General features: G+C 43.1%; 1 pseudogene; it reads left to right on the forward strand.

Annotated features, from left to right (window-relative positions):
* The first annotated feature begins 15,605 nt into the window (after positions 1–15,605).
* LOC136320145 (olfactory receptor 7A10-like) lies at positions 15,606–16,576 on the forward strand (annotated as a pseudogene).
* The last annotated feature ends 2,546 nt before the right edge of the window (positions 16,577–19,122 follow it).

Raw genomic sequence — 19,122 nt, forward strand, 5'->3', positions numbered from 1 at the left:
TATGATTTCAATCTTCTTAAATTTGTTGAGACCGCTTTTGTGCCCTAACATGTGGTCTATTCTAGAGAATGTACCATGAGCACTTGAAAAGAATGTATATTCTGCTGCTTTAGGGTGAAAGGTTCTGAAGATATCTATTAAATTGAGTTGATCTAGTATGTCCTTTAAGTCTGCTGTTTCTTTGTTTTGTTTTGTTTTGAGGATCGATCTAGTGATGTTAGTGGGGTATTGAAATCCCCTACTATTATAGTATTGCTGTTGATCTCACCCTTTACATTCATCAAAGTCTGCTTTATATATTTAGGTGCTCCTATATTAGGTGTGTAGATATTTATAATGGTTATATCTTCCTGTTGCATTGCTCCCTTTATCATTATGTAGTGACCTTATTTATCTCTTACTATAGTCTTTGTTTTAAAGTCCATTTTGTCTGATATAAGTATTGCTACTCAAGCTTTTTTTTCATTTCCATTTGTGTGAAATATTTTTTTCCATCCTACAAAGGAGCCCCCATAAGGATGACTTCTGACTTCTCAACAGAAACACTTGAGGCCAGAAGGGAATGGCAAGAAATATGTGCCATTCTATGTGCATCTTTTGTTTTAAGGTGTGTCTCTTGTAGACAGCATATGTATGGGTCCTGTTTTCTTATCCACACAGCTACCCTATGTCTTTTGATCAGATTATTTAATCCATTTACATTTAAGTGTATGATTGATATGTAATTGTTTATTGCCATTTTATTCTTTAAAACTGTATTCCTCTTTTGCTATATTCTTTTTCTCCTTGTTCTGTTTACAACAGGCCCCTTAGCATTTCTTGCAGCCTTGGTTTGGTTGTAGTGAATTCCTTGAGTTTTTTTTTTTTTTTGTCTGGAAAGCTTTTCATTTTTCCTTCAATTTTAAATGATAGCCTTGCTGGATAAAGTAGTCTTGGTTGTAGGTTCTTGTTCTGTATTACTTTGAATATTTCTTGCCATTCCCTTCTGGCCTCAAGTGTTTCTGTTGAGAAGTCAGAAGTCATCCTTATGGGGGCTCCTTTATAGGTGATAGTCTTTTTTTCTCTAGCAGCTTTTAATATTTTCTCTTTATCACTTAGCTTTGGTATTTTAATTATGATGTGTCTTGGTGTTGATTTCTTTTGGTTTCTCTTTAATGGAGTTCTCTGTGCTTCCTGAACATGTGAGATGTTTTCCTGCCTTAATTGAGGGAAGTTTTGAGCTATGATATGATTGAACAAAGTCTCTATCCCTTGTTCTTTCTCTTTTTTCTTCAGGAATCCCTATGATGCAGATGTTATTCTCTTCACGTTGTCACAGAGCTCTCTTAGAGTTTCCTCAGGCTTTTTGAGTCTCTTTTCTTTTTTCTGCTCTGCTTCTGTGCCTTTATTTATCATATCCTCTAACCTGCTGATTTGATTCTCAGCTTCATCCATCCTTCTTTTAATTCCTTCCATTGTGTTCTTCATTTTTGATATTGTATTTGTCATTTCTGACTGGTTCTTTTTTATTATTTCAATGTCATTTTTTATATTTGCTATCTCTTTATTTAGGTGTTCATAATGACCATCTATTGTTGTTCTAATATCTTTGAGCATCCTAACAATCTTTATTTTAAACTCTGCATCTGGTAATTTGGTTATATCTGATTCATTCAGGTCCTTTTTTGGTGATTTCTCTTGATTCATTTGTGTTGCATTTCTCTGCCTTCTTATCTTCTCTGTGTAAAAGAAGGTCTTGGCCACTGGAGTCCACTGGGTGTGACCTCTGTTCCCTAGGTGTGGTCTGTCTGCAGGCCCACCACCCCCTCTGCTGTTGCTGCCTAGGGTGTTTGGGTATGGGCACTGCCAGTGCCTGCCCACTGGGGCTGTTGCTGTGGTTTCTGCCTCTCCTTCACGGGAGTGGCTGTGATCACATGCTCGGGTGTACAAGCTTTGGTGGACTTGTCCTTTGCCCTGCCCCCGTTAGTGGCATTATGCTCGGCCCTGAGGGCAGTGGCGAGCACCTTTGCTCAGCTGCAGGTCTCTACCGGTTTCCAGGCTTCTGCCTCGCCCTTGCAGGAGAAGCCCACTCATGGGATGGCTGCAAGCCTTGGCTCCACAGGCCAGGTGGGGCTGTGTGCCCATGCTCAATAGTGGGACTCTGCCTGTTCTGGGATTTTGGCTCCACCCCCACTGGAGGGGCCAGCTCCCAAATCAGGCCACAAACCTCAGTTCCGTGGGTGGGGCAAGGCTATGTTCCTGAGCCCTTGTTCAAGGGCGGGTCTCCACACCTTCCAGGGTTCCCGCCCTTCCTCCCCACCCCCCGCAGGCTGGATTACAGGCAGCCCGCAGCTGGGCTTGACCACTTTTGCACGCCCCCAATTCCCCAGCCAGGCAAGACTGAGCTCACACTTGGACCCAGTGGTGGCCACCCGGCTTCTGCCCTTGCCGACAGAACCGTGCTTCCGCATCCCACTGCTGCCCAACCTTGGGCGAGTCCTGAGCCATGTGAGTGGGGGCGCTGCCGCTCAGACCCTAAGACTCACTACTGTAGCCCCGAAAGCTCCCTTCTTCTAAGTGACTCTGCTCTGAGTGCCATGGGAGAGCTTCTTTGGCTGGTGTCCTGCTTCCCTTTGCTGGTATTGCTGTTTTCAGGGGAATATTCACTTCAGATTTGGGGAGTGACTCGTCCCAGGGGTTGGGGTGGCTGTCACCCAAAATGTTTCTCCCTGTGCCTCCTAGATTACACTCTCTTCCGGCTACTCTGGTCCTCTCCTCTCTCCCTGACCCCTGGAGCCCCAGGTGAGTGGTTGTGAGAGAGATTTTCTGTGCGGTCCCTTTAAGAAGAATCTTGGGGCCCTGGCTGGTTGGCTCAGTGGTAGAGCATTGGCCTGGCGTGCAGAAGTCCCAGGTTTGATTCCCGGCCAGGGCACACAGGAGAAGCGCCCATCTGCTTCTCCATCCCCCCCTTCCTCTCTGTCTCTCTCTTCCCCTCCCGCAGCTGAGGCTCCATTGGAGCAAAGATGGCCCGGGCACTGGGGATGGCTCCTTGGCCTCTGCCCCAGGCGCTAGAGTGGCTCTGGTCGCAACAGAGCGACGCCCCAGAGGGGCAGAGCATCGCCCCCTGGTGGGCAGAGTGTCACCCCCTGGTGGGCGTGCTGGGTGGATCCCGGTCGGGCGCATGTGGGAGTCTGTCTGACTGTCTCTCCCTGTTTCCAGCCTCAGAAAAATACAAAAAAAAAAAAAAAAGAAGAAGAATCTTGGGTCTGAGAAATCAGTCTCTTTCTCACAAACAGTATCCTGTCTTGTTTCCAGTTAAATACTGTCCATACACCTCTTCTAGGCTCTGGGGCTGCAGGCTGGGGCTTTGTTCCTGGGGCTCAGGACCCTCTCCTCTCTGCTAAACTCATTTCCCGCCACGCGAGTCTCTCCCGCCTGCCGTTCGCTCTGGGGAGCTGGGCAGCCCTCTCCACATTTCCACTTTTCCTACCTGTCTCGGTGTGGCTTCTTCAGCATTCCTTGGTTGAAGAGTCCTCTTAGTTTAGTCCAAAGTTGGTTTTTCCAGATGATAGTTCTTAAAATTAGTTTGTAATCCACTTTGGTTCTGGGAGGTGGGAGTTGGTACGTCCGCCTACTCCATTGCCATCTTGTCTTTCCTGATTTTTTTTATTAAAAAAGAACATCAGAAAAGCAAGTGACAAGTCAAAGAAAGTTGTTTGATTATCAAATGAGATGCAAACTCAATTATCATGATTGAGTAGCAAGTGACATATTGGTGGAGGTGAACAGAAGCATGTCAAACTGGATGAGAGTACCACACATTGACTGTTCAGTAGAGTATATGGTAACCTAAGCCTGCCAAAACACACTGACAGCAATGAGGCATGGACAGGATCAGATTGTCCAGCAGTTCTTGTGGGATCCTCTGCCACTCTTGCTCCAGGGCAACTTCCAGCTCAAGAAGTGCTGTGGGAGTCATTGGATGGTTTGCCAGACATCTTCCCAGTGCATCCCAAGCATGTTCCATGGGATTCAGGTCTGGAGAACGTGAAGGCCAGTACATGCATTTGATTCCTGCCTCCTGAAGCATGTTGTTGATGAGATGTGCACGGTGGGGCCTTGCATTATTGTCCATGAAAAGAAAGTTGTTTCCAACTGCTCCAGCATAGAGTACTATTATAGGGTACAGGACCTCATCTTGATATCTGACAGCAGTAGTCAGCCATCTGTTTGTGATGACGTGGAGGTCAGTATGACCACCAATGCTGATGCCAGCCCACACCATTATTTTACCACCACCGAAGGAGTCCCTCTCTCCCATGAAACATGGATTCTCCTGTGTTCCTTGTTCATGCCAGATAAGGAAACAATGAACTGTGCAGCCAGAGGGTTAGAGGTAAGTAGTCCTGCAAGTCCATGGGCAAGGGAGGCAGGATCTGGGGATAAGCCTGAGATGAGCTGCCACTGCTCACTGCTCCCCGGGCTGCAGACATCACTCTTCCCATGGTCAGGGTTAGAACCCTGAATAGTCTCTGGCACACACACCTCCCAGTTTTGGCACTATTCAAAGAGTGGTTGTTGGGCAACAAGTGTGTTAGTCTTGCTTGCTTGTACTTTGCCTGATTGGTGCATGAGCATGGGGTAGCACCACATGTGTATAGTCTATGTAAGGCTGCAGGTACTTGCTCTCAGAGTGACAGATTGTAGGTTGAAGATTGCCTGCCACCATTGGGAGAGGCCATTTGTGCAATTGTTTGCTAGAGGGTTTTTTTTTCCCCTCCGGTCTGTTTACTCATCAGCCCTGAGAGAGAGAAGTGGTTTTCCCTGCCTGCTTGCTTGTCTGCCATTGTGAGACTCTAATAAATGGAATGGCCCACCATCCTCCGCCTCCACAGGTTTTTTACCGTCTGCACAAATCCAGTGTGAACCAGCATGGCCATGACCACGGCCACCAGACTTATATCTGGCATAGTCATCAGGATTTGAATCAGACTGGTATAGAGCCGCCAACATCCTTGAAGGGTGCAATAGAGGAGTGGTCATTGCTCTCCAGTGTATGGTTCCTCATGGCTGTCCTTTTGGGGATCACTGCCTGGATGTTTTCTACAGCCCTGCAAGAGGAAACCAAGAATTCTGTGTGAGAAGCTGCCCAAGGTCAAAAGCCCCAGGATGAGCTGCAGACCAAGCAGCAACAACAACATAAGCTGGAATGGTCACTGGAGAAAAGAGCTGCAGGTGCAAGAACTGCAGATCAGACTACAGGCTGAGAATCAGTGATGGCTTCAACTAGAGTGAGTGCTGGAGAAGGAGGCCAACTGCTCTTGAAAGCTGCAGTGTGAGATGCTGGCTGAACACCAATGGTGCCTGGAACTGGAGTGATCTCTGGAGAAGTAGTTACAGGCTCATGAGCTCCAGTTTGCCTTGGAAGCAGAACACTGGCACCAACAGTTGGCAGAGAAACAACTGTGGGTTCAAGAGCTTGAATCTCAGCCTCAGGCAGAGAGCCAGCAGTCACAGGAGCCAAAGCAAGCACTAAAGATGGAGCTGTATTCAAGCCAGCAGAGTGGCTCTGAGCCAGTGGAAGCAGATGTTTCCAACTCTTCAGAAGAAGAAGAGGTTTGGGCTGAAGCTGCCATTCGCAGACTCAAAGCCCCACCAACGGTCACCCAGAAGGTAAAAACCCAGCAGCCAAGAGTCCCTCAGGGGCAGGCACAACCCCCTAAACAGGTGGTGGAGTTCTCTGTGGTCCATCCTTACACCCAGGCAGAGCTTATGGAGTTGGGGGGGTGCAATTCAGGCAGAAACCCACCGAGTCCCTGGTAGCCTGGTTGCTGTGGTTGTGGGACATAGGGGGGTGGATGGCATCATGCTCTCTGCAACAGAAATGGAGAAATTGGCTGCCATTACCATGCACTGCTCCTTAAGGCAGTGTCTTCAGAACTGTCATGATAACCCAAGAAGTCATAGCCTGTTAGAATGGGTGATGGTTGCCATGCATACAGTCTGGCAGAATGCCAGAGACTCGACAGGAGCATTGAGTAGGTGGCATTGCTGTGTGAGCTAGTAAAGGTCCTTTGGGAACTAGGTATAAAGAACGCTGCTTTCAACCCGAGGTCCTGTGGGCCAGATGAGGAAGTTTTTACAGCAAGGATGAGGGGCTTTATCCTCTGCAGTGCCCCAGCAGACCTTTATGGGTCACTAGTGGCTATCTTGGGCCCCTATGTGGGGCAGCTCATCAACACAGTTACACAGATGGTAGCAGATTTGGGAGAGCTGGAGGCAGCATGGGATAATAAAGCAGTGAGGTCTTCTGCCTGTACTGACCCCCTCCACACACAACTAACAAGGGCAATGAGCCTGTAAAGGTAACCCAAACCCAGACGTGGGTAGATTTTATTCTGGCTAGGGAAGATAGGGAGAAATTGGATGGAAGGTCTAATAAAGTCCTTTTAGAGCTTTGGTAGCAGCTTGAACCAGAACAGAAGTTCCAGCTGCTGAAGATGTATGCAGCCCTGTCAGCTGCCAAGAAAACAGCTGGTGTTCAGTTTGCATGGTTGCATGATTACTTGTTGGAGACAGCTGTGAGAGAGGAGGATCCTCCCCAAGACCCATTGTTCCAGTTTGAATAAGGGAAAGGCCAAGAGACTCACCTAACAGGGAGGGGCGGGAGGCCTGAGGTCCCATGTAAAATTGACAATTCAATGATCACCTTCTAATGTGCAGCAGTTGTGGGCATTAGAAGAGAATAAGTGGGGGCGGGGGGGTTGCAGCAGCAGCAACAAATAAGAGAACGAGAACTATCAAGGCGGCATAGGCCTGCATAGGCCTTGAATGTGTTTGATCCTGCCAGGCCCTGTAAGCTTGCTGAGGGGTAGGGAGTAGAGATAGGCCTCCAGTTAGTGTGTTGGACAGAGTGCTCAGGGAGACATTGTGAAGGGCACCTTTGTAATTACTGTAATTGTGTAACTTATGCTATTGCTGTAGTCTGTTTGTTTATGTAATGTACTTTACTCCTTGCACAGGGACTGTCACAGAAGACACCTGTCTTATAGATTGTGGAGCAAGCAACTCTAAAGAGGTGGAATGTTGGGCAAACAAATGTGTTAGGTTTGCTCACTCGCACTTTGCCTGATTGGTGCATGAGCACAGGCAGCACCACATATGTATAGTCTATGTAAGGCTGCAGGTGCTTGCCCTCAGGAAGGCAGACTGTAGATTGCAGACTGCCTGATGTCATTGGGAGGAGGTATTTTTGCAATTGTTTGCTGGAGAGGGGGTTTTTCCCCTGGAATGTTTATTTGTCAGTCCTGAGAGAGAGAAGCAGTTTTCCTTGCCTGCTTGCTCATCCACCATTGCAAGACTCTAATAAATGAAATGACCCACCATTTTCTGGCTCCACAGTTCCTTTACCATCTGCCCGAATCCAATGTGAACCTGCATGGCCATGACCACCGGCCTTACAGAGGTCCTCAGACAAACACCTGCAAAATCAACATTTTCCTGGAAATTATAAAAAATGCAGATGCCCTGAGCCCACTAGGACCTTCTGAATCAGGATCTGCACTTAAACTAGAATCGTGGGTGACTCGTATGTGTAAGGTATTTTTCCCCGCCAAGAGGAAGGAACAGGGCTCGGAGCCACCAAGTATATTAAGTTCAAAAGGTTTTATTCAGTATAGAGCATTCCTCGGATGAGACTCACTGGCCTGGAAGATGGTCAGGAAAATCACGCACGGAGAGACTGCGTGGGTATATTTAAAAAAAGGGGTCTCTCTAGGGAAGTCGGGCTAATATGACGTAGTAAAATCTCACTGGCTGACAGTCAGTTGCTTTTTTTCCAAGGATTCCTAGGAAGTTTCCTTTGGCGCACTTGGCTGTGGGCGGTCCTAGCCAAAGTTCGGGGGCCTGGGTTCCCCATGTGACCATCCCTCTATCCACCGACCTTACAGTATGGATAAAGACTAACTGGAATTAAACAAACAGAAGCAGTCAGGAGGGTCCGTGGGAGGAGCTAGAGCTTATGGAAGTTTCTACACTGTATGTAATTATGAGAACCCTACAGGAAGGACTCTGCTTATAAAACTCCATGATTCTAACTTCCCTTTCTCTTAACTTCTTTTTTTCTTATGTAAATACTCCTCTTTTTAGGCTCACAGGCCAAAGTGTGCACATGGTTTGTTACGCCTACATGCACTGGGTCACAACCCTTTATTTTTCTGAATAAAATCTTTTTGGTGATGAAACACCTAGTTGATATTAATTTTCAGTTGTGGTAAGGTACCAAAGAATTGCAAAAACTAATATTTTAGGAAAAAGAGCCAGGTTTCTTGTCCTCTCCTTCTATAGAGAGTGAGGGGAGAGAAATGTGAAAGTTTCCTGACTTGCCAAGACATACTGTGTAGGAAACCCCCTTTTACTAGGAAGCTTAAAGGGCATTTTATAATTTGGGAAAAGCATACAGAAAGATTTTGTAAATATAATTTTTATACTTGTGTGTAATCTGCACCAACTCAGGATGAACGACAGCATTGTGTTATAAATAGAGAAACTTTGTGCTGAGTTTTGAGTGGAAGTAGAGAGGAAACTTGGATTCCCTCTCTTACCCTGCACCTGTGAGGAAGAGGATAAACACCTAGCCAGGTGTAGGGGAAAGGGAAGAAAGATTAAGTGAGCCCTTTTTCTCTCCTTTCTTTCCTTCTTTAATGGGCCATTCACAAACACTCACCCCCTGGCGCCATGTAGGCTCCTCCTCCCACCCTGAAGGCAAATAGTTCATGTATAAACCTCTAGACCAGTGGGAGTCAACCTGGTCCCTACCACCTACCTCTACTAGTGAGCGTTCCAGCTTTCATGGTGGGCGGTAGCAGAGCAACCAAAGTATAAATAAAAAGATAGATTTAACTATAGTAAGTTGTTTATAAAGATTTATTCTGCCAAACTTAGTGAAAACCCAAAATAAAGTACTTGGTAAGTAATTATTATTATATGCTTTAACTTGCTGCAACTCTGCTTTATAAATTTTATAAAGTAAAGTTACTTCCCTACTTTATAAGTCACCATTACTGTGGAACCGGTGGGCAGTTAGAAAATTTTACTAGTAACAGATACAAAAGTGGGCGGTAGGTATAAAAAGGTTGACTACCCCTGCTCTAGACAAAGGGATGGCAGATGAACACTGAAAGATTTGGGAATATCTTTTAATATGTAAAACAACATTTTCACTATTGTGTTATCCTATAAGTTTTTTTTATTTTGAAATTAATGTATTTTTTATTCTTAGTTTATAATTTTGTTTGTTTGTTTGCATGAGTTTAATTTTTCATTTATTTATTTTTTTATAAATAAAATTTTATTTTAATGGGGTGACATCAATAAATCAGGGTGCATATATTCAAAGAAAACATGTCCAGGTTATCTTGTCATTCAATTCTGTTGCATACCCATCACCCAAAGTCAGATTGTCCTCTGTCACCTTCTATCTAGTTTTCTTTGTGCCCCTCCCCCATCCCCTCCCCCTGCCCTATAAGTTTTAATATGTAGAAATATTTTTATAAATCTTATAGATGAATGTTATAAGCTTGCTAATAATTATGTCATCTTCCCCTCCTCCTCTTCCTTTTCCCGCCAACCTGTATGTGATCAAGGGTATATACTCAACCTCAAGGCTGTATTCAAGACAGCACAATTTGGGTCAGCTATGTCCCATGTTAGTCATATGCGGCCGGCATATTAATAAATCTCCTCCTTTTAATAAAACTCCTTAAAAATTCATTTGGACTTGGTGTCTCTACATAAACCTGGTGGAACAGTTACTTTACAACACAGTCAATAATTTTCAGTTTAAATTTGGAGAATGCCTGGTCTAGACTAGGTCATTCTACCTTCTAGATTTGACATAACTATCTGTGTTGGGTATTGCAGGTATATCTCAGCCTCCCCTCAGACATTGCCAAGTAGCTCGAGGGGAAAAGCCACCTCTGGTTGGGAAGCACTGCAGAGTCTGAGAACTGGAAGCATCCTGACAGATTCCAATCAACACTAATTCCTTCCTGAGATTATGGTTTAGGGGGAGATCACTGAAGGAGTGCAAGCCCCATTTCTGCAATGGAGGATGAGCTTCATAACGTACCACCTCACAGAAAGGACTTTTATAAAAATTAAATCAAATGATGCTTGTAAGGTACTAAACTCAGATTATATAGCATAAAATTTATGAATATGGCTCAAAATAACAAAGATTTTATAGCGTGGCACTAAGTAGCAGTTCTCAACTTCTGATATAAGTATCAAAATCTCACTGATTTGGCAAATGTGTCATGAAGCCAGGGAGTGTAGTGTCCAGAGACTTACATCAAAGTTACACAGTTCTCTCCCTTGTTGAAGTGAGAAATAGCAATTTCCTGGAGCTACCAGGGACTGTGCTCCACCACAAGTCAAAGCCATGAAGATTCACATTCATGGGTCCTAGTCCAGCCAGTTTCCTCAGTCTCAGACTTGTGAGAAACTTGAACTCAAAGTTGAATAAGGTGCTGGGAGGTGAGGCTTCTGGCGGCCAGGAGAGCCATGGAGAAGGAGTCACAGAAACAGGATTCACTTGACTTCTAACCTGGTCCCTCTAAGGCTTAAAGAGAGAATCAGCAGAAAAATTTCCCATTGGTGCAGACAAGTCCCTCACAGGGAAGTGATGTACACAGAGGAGGAGTTAACAATGAAAACAGTGTCTAATGAGCAGAGAAAGGGAGCAGCAAATGTCTCTCTTCACTGCAGATTCTCGGCATGTGCAACCTTGGACAGGACTATTTGTTTCTTTGAGAGCCCTAAATGTGGCTCAGACACTAATGCTTGCTCCTTCCTGCTCTTTGGTTGATGACAGAGCTTCAGTCTCCAACATAAGCCATCGCGGGAGGAATTTGGGCTTCTACAGGAGCCCTCCTTCCGAGACCTCAGCCAGGTGAGTCTGAGCGTGCAGCAGTTGCTGCGGGAAAGTCAGAGAGAATGGAGCCTAGAATTTCCACCTGAGGCCACCTGACAGCATAACCAGCCAGCTCAGAGCAGAGAGATTGCCATGTCTGTTTACTAGGTAGGCTAATTAATACATAAATGATTTATTTAGTCAGAGTTTATTCTAAAATCATTGCTGTTTGGCATAAAATTCCTTTATATGTGTATAGATGTAATTTGGGTGTTATGAAAATTTATTAATTTTGTATGGTCAAGACTATCAGTCTGTCATAGAGTGTCTCTTCGGTTACTTAAGTATAAAACATTCTACATCTTCTTCACCTTGACAAAGACATTCTTTTGTATTTAATTAATGATTTCCTCTATCCCTTTTCTAAGCATATTTTAATCTATTTACATTTATATAGGTAGAAATTATAACTGCTTTCTCTATGACTTTTAAATGTATATTTTATATTTTTATTTCCACTTTTTTGCCCCTTTATCTGTCATTAGAGACCCATATTGAAATAATTAATTATATTTTATAGCTTTTCTTTTAGTTCCAGTTTTATATGACTATTTCATACCTTAACATCTTTTCTGTATAAAGCACACATTTATGAAACTACATAAGTGAACAAAACCAGTGAGCTCCCTGTTCGTTTGTTATGCAAAGATGCCCAGCACAATGAAATAAGTGTGCTATGAAATCATATGCTCAGTGATAAATAAGTGAAGAATAATTGTGGTAAAAGCACAATTTTATAAAATACATCAGAAAGGACTTTGCACGTCGACAAGGAACAGAACCAGGACTACTGTACCCATCAGATGTGTCACAAAAGAGGTCAAAACTCAAAGCCAGGAATAACAAAGGAAAGATGCCACAAAGACAGTAAAAGAAGGACCAGCCTCATCCTTTATTGCAGTGTAGAAAAACGAGCGTGGCTCTGGCAGATAGCTCATTTGGTTACAGCATCCTCCCGATATGCCTAGGTTAAGGATTCAATTTCTGGTCAGGGCACATAGAAGAATCAACCAAGGAATGCATAAATAAGTGGAACAACAACTTGGTGTTACTTTATCTATCTATCTCTATCACTCTGTCTGTCTCCCTTCCTCTTTCTCTAGAAATCAATACATTCAAAAATTAAAAAAATAAAAAAGGAGAGTGACCAAATATACAAGGAATATGTGCAGGAACAACAATTAGATCAGAAATGAGGGGATGCAGTGATGAGGCCATTGGCCAGTGAAGGTCCAGTCAGTGTGTGGTCCCTTGATCCAGCACCACACTGGCTGCCTCTTTTCTCTCCACCTGGCTCTCTGCTGGGCTCTTCACACTTATATTTATATATTTTTTTTATTTATTTATTTTTTTTTAAAGACAGAGGAAGAGAGAGAGAGAGAGCAGCATCCATTTGTTGTCCCACTTAGTTGTAAATTCACTGGCTGCTTCCCATGTGTGCCCTGACAGGGAATCAAACCTTGTGGTTTCTGGACTACACTCTACCAACTGAGCTACTTGGCCAGGGCCTGGGCTCTTTGCTCTTATTGGCTTTCCTTCTTTAGCAGGAACTGGCCTTTTAAACTGTTCTTGCATTTACTGCATTGAATGCCATATCATTTTGACTGTGTCCCAAAATGACATGCCTTTTATATTGTGATCCAGCATTTTGGCACACAACCACAGAAATACACACACAGATGAACACTCAATACACACACATGTGTGAACAAAGAGACCATGGCACAATTATGTATGTACCTCACTATGCATAATACATTCTAATATTTTCTTTTGTGTCTTCTTGATTTTGTTGTATTTTGTTCTTTTTTTAAGTGTTTTCTTTTCTTTTTTTAGATTTTTATTTATTCATTCTAAAGAAGGGCAAGAGAGAGAGAGAGAGAAGGGGGAAGGAGCAGGAAGCATCAACTCCCATATGTGCCTTGACCAAGCAAGCCCAGGGTTTCAAACCAGCAACCTCAGCATTCCAGCTCAATGTTTTATCCACCATGCCACCACAGGTCAGGTGTATTTTATTCTTACAAACCATGGTCTGACACCCTAGTGGGTGCTGATCTTAGAATACGGACAGTGTTCCTCCAGCACGTCTTCCATACCTTGGTAGGTAGAAAATACATTCTCTCATTCTGTCATGGAATACATGTTTATTCAGCTACTCTAAACTAGGACTAGTGAGCAAGGACATATTTGCATAACATGCTACATGGCTTAAGTACTCACAGTCTAGCAAGGAACAAAGATGCACAATTCAATTAAAATCACACCATGGGGGCCCTAACACCTAAATCAGGGACTTGAGAACGTGTCCTTACCCTGAGCTAATATTAGGAGAAAGAAAAGTCTCATGACAGAGAGGATTCAGTGTCTCTGAAAGAGGAGGTGAAGTTTGGAGGGTAGAGAGGGGGTGAAAAGTTCTAAAAAGACCAGTGGGGAGACTCCAAGCCGGGGAAACAAGTACATAAAGGCCCTGAGCCCAGAAGATGCGGTGTCAGGTGAAGCTGAGAGTCAAGTTCAATGTTTAGATCAGTGTGGGTCAGAGTAAAGCCCTGTGAGGGTGAAGCTGGCAGGAAAGTCTCAAAGACTTGACCCTTGTATCTGAAGCTACAACATTTTGACTTCTAACTCCATTGAGGAGTCAGTAGGGGAAGAATTTAAATTAGGGAGTTCGATGATCAGCTTTGTAATATCGAGAGTTCTCTCTGAGTCTGTATGAGTATCTGGCTAGTGGGGCGCCAGCCTGTTAGATTGAAAAGATGGCAGGGAACTGAAATATGGTTGTGGAATTGGGGACCTAGAGGTGGGGAAGCAATAGAGACATTTGAAAGGCAGAAGAAAACAGCCTCATCCCATCACAGTGGTGATCATTTACCAGCAAAAAGGCACTATACCACGCTCTTTACATACAGTATATTGATTATCTGTTCACCACCCTAGGCAGATGGACTATACAATCTCCACTATTCAGATGAGGATATTAACACTTATAATGTTGTACACCTGAAACTTATAAAATGTCATAAACCAATGTTACCGCGTTTAAAATTAAATGGCAAAAATACCCATGTAGGCTATACAAAAAAAATACAATTGAAAAAATAAAATGGTTCAGATGGCCTGCAAATTCAAACAGGTAGTATGTGGTAGAGAAATTGAATAATTGGTTATTTAATTCCAAAAGCTTTGCATGTATGATTATTTAGAAACGGTCTCCATTTCATCTTAAACACCACCCCCCTACTCCATTGCATGTTGTAGTTATGGATATAGATTGTGGGTTTGTTTCTTTTGCTTATTTTTCTTGAGAGATGTTCAATCTGTATGGTGTCTTGATGATGTAAAATATCACACTTTCTCTTCTTGCACAGATTGCTTTTTGCTGTTCCATTAGTTATTCTGGGCATCAGGGGGATAGTCCTGGGGTTGGAATTCTGCCAGAGCCCAGAAGCTGTGCCTCATCACTGTCGATCTGGGAACACCTGATCTTTCCCCCACAGGTCCACTCTTTCCTCTGTTGTTTAAGCAATTTTTAAGTTGCTTTAAGCATGGGACACAAATGGCCATATGAAAATGGAGTCCCATGTTTACATGTCCATGGGAGGGTTAACAACTGGGATTTAGCACTATGTCTATATTATTCAGGGAAAAGATAATTGGATGTTGACAGCATGTCTGGTATCATTTCTTTTCTAATTATTGTGATGGGCTGAGAAGAGCCTGATGAGAACATGGCCTTAGGAAGTCACAGTGCATGTGTATGTGTATGAGTGTGTGTGTGAGTGTGTGTGTGGTTGGCCAGTTTGATCTGAGCCCACATACTCCAAAATGTGTCCCTTAATATACAGATACCAGAATATTAACCAGCACATGAAAACAAAAGAAGGATGCATTACTGTTTACAAGATTTGGAAACAAGCTAATAAAGTACACAGAACAACATGTGAATAAGGGATTCCCTGTGTCTTCCAGTTTGAGCAGCAGCTGGGAGGCACCTGGGCCCCCCACAGTCTCCGACACCTCCCAGTGCTGCATCCTCTAGCTCATCCCTCCCCATGCCGCCATGCCGGTCTCATGCGAGTCCTGCACATCTAAAACAGGGCTTTTGCACTGACTCCCCACAGATTCAGAAATAACACTGTGTCTCCCACTCTGTCCTCCTTGAGGTCTCTGTTCAAACATCACCTTGTTTGCAGGGCTCCCTGAACTCCCAATAAGAATAACATCCCCCCCCCATTTACTCTCTTCTATGCCTACTTTCTTTTTCTTAGTCTGACACCATCTAACATGCTTTGTGATATATATATTGTATGTATTCCTTCCCATCATTATATTGTAGGGATTTGGTTTCTCAGCAGCCTATATCCTTTTCCCTAGAGATAGTCAGGACTCAACATGTAGTCCTCAATTGCCTGCAAGCATTTCTCATCTAAACTGTGTCATCCAGGACTTCTTGGGGGGAGAGGTCTGAGGGAGACAGGAATTTCTAATCAGAAATGTCATGGGAGGAGTGTCTTAAAGAGGAGGATTCACACAAAAAATAGATATTGATCACTTTACTGCAAAACGTAATTGTAGCATGTCAACTATGCTACTGATAGTCGTTTGTATAAACACTAATCATGCTATTCTTTTCTTTCCTACTAGTCACTTTCACCACATGGTACAAGGCAATGATACCTCAATTTCAGAATTTCTTCTCCTGGGACTGTCAGAGGCACCAGAACTGCAGCCCCTCATATTCGGGCTCTTCCTGTCCATGTACCTGATCACCCTGTTGGGGAATCTGCTCATCACATCCTGGCCATCAGCTCAGACCCCCACTTCCACATGCCCATGTACTTCTTCCTCTGCAACCTGTCCCTGGTGGACATCTGCTTCACCTTCACCACCATCCCGAAGATACTGCTGAACATGCAGGCTCAGAGCAGAGTCATAGCCTATGAAGGCTGCATCACCCAGATGTACTTTTTTCTATTTTTTGCAGGGTTGGATGACTTTATTCTGACTGCGATGGCCTATGACTGCTTTGTAGCCATTTGTCACCCCCTGCAGTATACAGTAATCATGAGCCACAGTCTCTGCAGACTGCTGCTTCTGATATCTTGGATCATTTGTAACTTGAATTCCTTGTTACAATGCTTAGTGGTGTTGCGGCTGTTCTTCTGTGCAGACTTGGAAATCCCCCACTTTTTCTGTGAACTCAATCAGATGGTCCAACTTGCCTGTTCTGACACTTTTCTTAGTAATATTGTGAATATTTTGTAACTGTAGTACTAGGTGGTGGTCCTCTCAGTGGGATCCTTTACTCCTATTCTAAAATTGTGTCTTCCATACGTGCAATCCCATCAGCTCAGGGGAAGTATATATAAAGCATTTTCCACCTGTGTCTCACCTCTCAGCTGTCTCCTTATTTTATGGTTCAAGTTTAGGAGTGTACCTCAGCTCTGCTGCCACCCACAGCTCACACTCAAGTGCAACAGCCTCAGTGATGTACGCCATGGTCACACCCATGCTGAACCCTTCATCTACAGTCTCAGGAACAAAGACATAAAGAGGGTGCTGAAAAGATTCTTTGGGATGGCAGGTAAAAATGGGACAATCATCCTGAGGCTGGAAAAGTGCCCTTGATTTCTTGGCTTTAAGACTCAAAACTGGAAATTGAGATTCTTTCATCAGACTGTGAGTACTAGAACTTGCTCCTTTTACTTCCCTTCTGGAATTTCCTTTGTTTGCTTCAACTTCTCTATTTGATTTACACCAAGGCAGATTTAATCCTTTTTTTTTTCTTTTCTTTTTTTTTACAGAGACAGAGAGAGAGTCAGAGAGAGGGATAGATAGGGATAGACAGACAGGAACGGAGATATGAGAAGCATCAATCATTAGTTTTTCATTGCGCATTGCAGCATCTTAGTTGTTCATTGATTGCTTTCTCATATGTGCCTTGACTGCGGGCCTTCAGCAGACCGAGTGACCCCTTGCTCGAGCCAGCGACCTTGGGTCCAAGCTGGTGAGCTTTTGCTCAAACCAGATGAGCCCGTGCTCAAGCTGACAACCTCAAGGTCTCGAACCTGTGTCCTCAGCATCCCAGTCCAACGCTCTATCCACTGAGCCACTGCCTGGTCAGACACCGAGGCAGATTTAATGGCAGGCGCACTGGGTACGCGCTCTGGGCCTTGACTTCTGAAGGTCCCCACAAAACCCCAACTTTACACTTTTTCTAATGACACCAAGTTTGAATTCATATGTGCAATTTTAACATTAATAGTACATAATATTTTTATTTATTTAAAAATACAGTTAACATGTATTTGTATTTTCCCCGTATCTCTCTTTTTTTAAGGGGTCGAATATTTTCTTCTGCGCCCGGGGCCTCAGTGAACCTTAAGCCATCTCTGAATTCACATAACCACTTTACTAAGTCTTCTGCTTTGTCTATTGTATATATAGACAGTGTTTCTCTTTGCTTTTTTCTACCTTCACAAAGTTTTTTCCAACCTTGGTCTGAAATATTTGAAAGTTTTCATTTACTTAACTGGCAACATATTCTAATGTCTTAAGAATAATTTCTTCTCAGTTGTCATACATCTTTGTAAGTAACTTGTTTTATAGATAGAAGAGTCGTAAGTTTTATTTCTCATGTGGAAAAAAACTGTATTTGGTTACTCAGACCATATAATTTTATTTCAGGAAAATCTTAAACCTCAATTTCCACTTTTGTGTTTCTCATTCTTTGCCCTTCCTGCTAATGTGGACTTTATCATTGCTCTCTGTGTGTCTCAGCTCGTTGATAGTGATGCTATAGGACAGAAACACCTATATACTGGCCTGCATCCTACTACTTGTTCCTCAGACCAGAGGCAATGTTGTGGCTGGACAGGCTCTTATGGTCCTTGTTATAATTGCAATAAGCATCATGGAACTGTGAAAATGAAAGATGTATTATTCTCTGGTCCAGTACACCTCATAGCCATACAGAGTATGTGTGTGTCTTTGTGTGTGTGTGTGTGTGTGTGTGTGTGTGTGTGTGACAGAGAGAGACAGAGGAGACAATGGCATTGGAATATGTGAAGGAGACAATGGCTTTGGAATATGTGAAGGAGACAATGGCTTTGGAATATGTGAGGAGACAATGGCTTTGGAATATCTTATTCTCCACTTATTTCTCCACTCTCAATAAGTATGTCATTGGTATTTTAATTGGTATTGCATTAAATTTATAGATTGCTTTAGATAATATAGACATTTTAATGATGTTTATTCTTCCTAACCATGAGCACGGTATATGCTTCCACTTGTTTGTATCTTCCTTGATTTCTTTTATCAATGTTTTATAATTTTCTTAAAACAAGTCCTTTACCTCCTTGGTTAAATTTACTCCTAGGTACTTTATTTTTTTGGCTGTAATAGTAAAGGGGATTGTTTCCTTAATTTCTCTTTCTGACTGTTCATTGTTGGTGTATAAAAATGCCTCTGATTTCTGAGTATTAATTTTATATCCTGCCACTTTGCTGAGTTCATTTATCAGGTCCAGTAGTTTTTTGACTGAGACTTTAGGGTTTTCTATGTACAATATCATATCATCTGCAAATAATGATAGTTTTACTTCTTCTTTTCCAACTTGAATGCCTTTTATTTCTTCTTCTTGTCTGATTGCTGTGGCTAGGAATTCCAGGACAATGTTGAATAAGAGGGGTGAAAAGGGGCACCCTTGCCTTGTTCCTGATCTTGGGATTGCTTTTAATTTTCGCCCATTGAGTATGATGTTGGCTGTGGGTTTGTCATAGATGGCCTTTATCATGTTGAGGTATGTTCCCTGTATTCCTACTTTGCTGAGAGTTTTGATCATGAATGGGTGCTGGATTTTATCAAATGCTTTTTCTGCATCTATTGAAATTATCCTGTGGTTTTTCTCCTTCCTTTTATTCATGTGATGAATCACATTGATTTATTTGCAAATATTGTACCAGCCTTGCCTCCCCAGAATAAACCCCACTTGATCATGGTGTATGATTTTTTCCATATATTGTTGGATCCGGTTTGCTAATATTTTGTTGAGGATTTTAGCATCTAAATTCATAAGGGATATTGGCCTATAATTTTCTTTCTTTTGTTGTCTTTGCCTGGTTTTGGAATCAGAATTATGCTCACCTCATAAAAGGAGCTTGGAAGTCTTC

This window comes from Saccopteryx bilineata, chromosome 1, assembly GCF_036850765.1.
Source record: "Saccopteryx bilineata isolate mSacBil1 chromosome 1, mSacBil1_pri_phased_curated, whole genome shotgun sequence".
Taxonomy (NCBI): Eukaryota; Metazoa; Chordata; class Mammalia; order Chiroptera; family Emballonuridae; genus Saccopteryx; species Saccopteryx bilineata.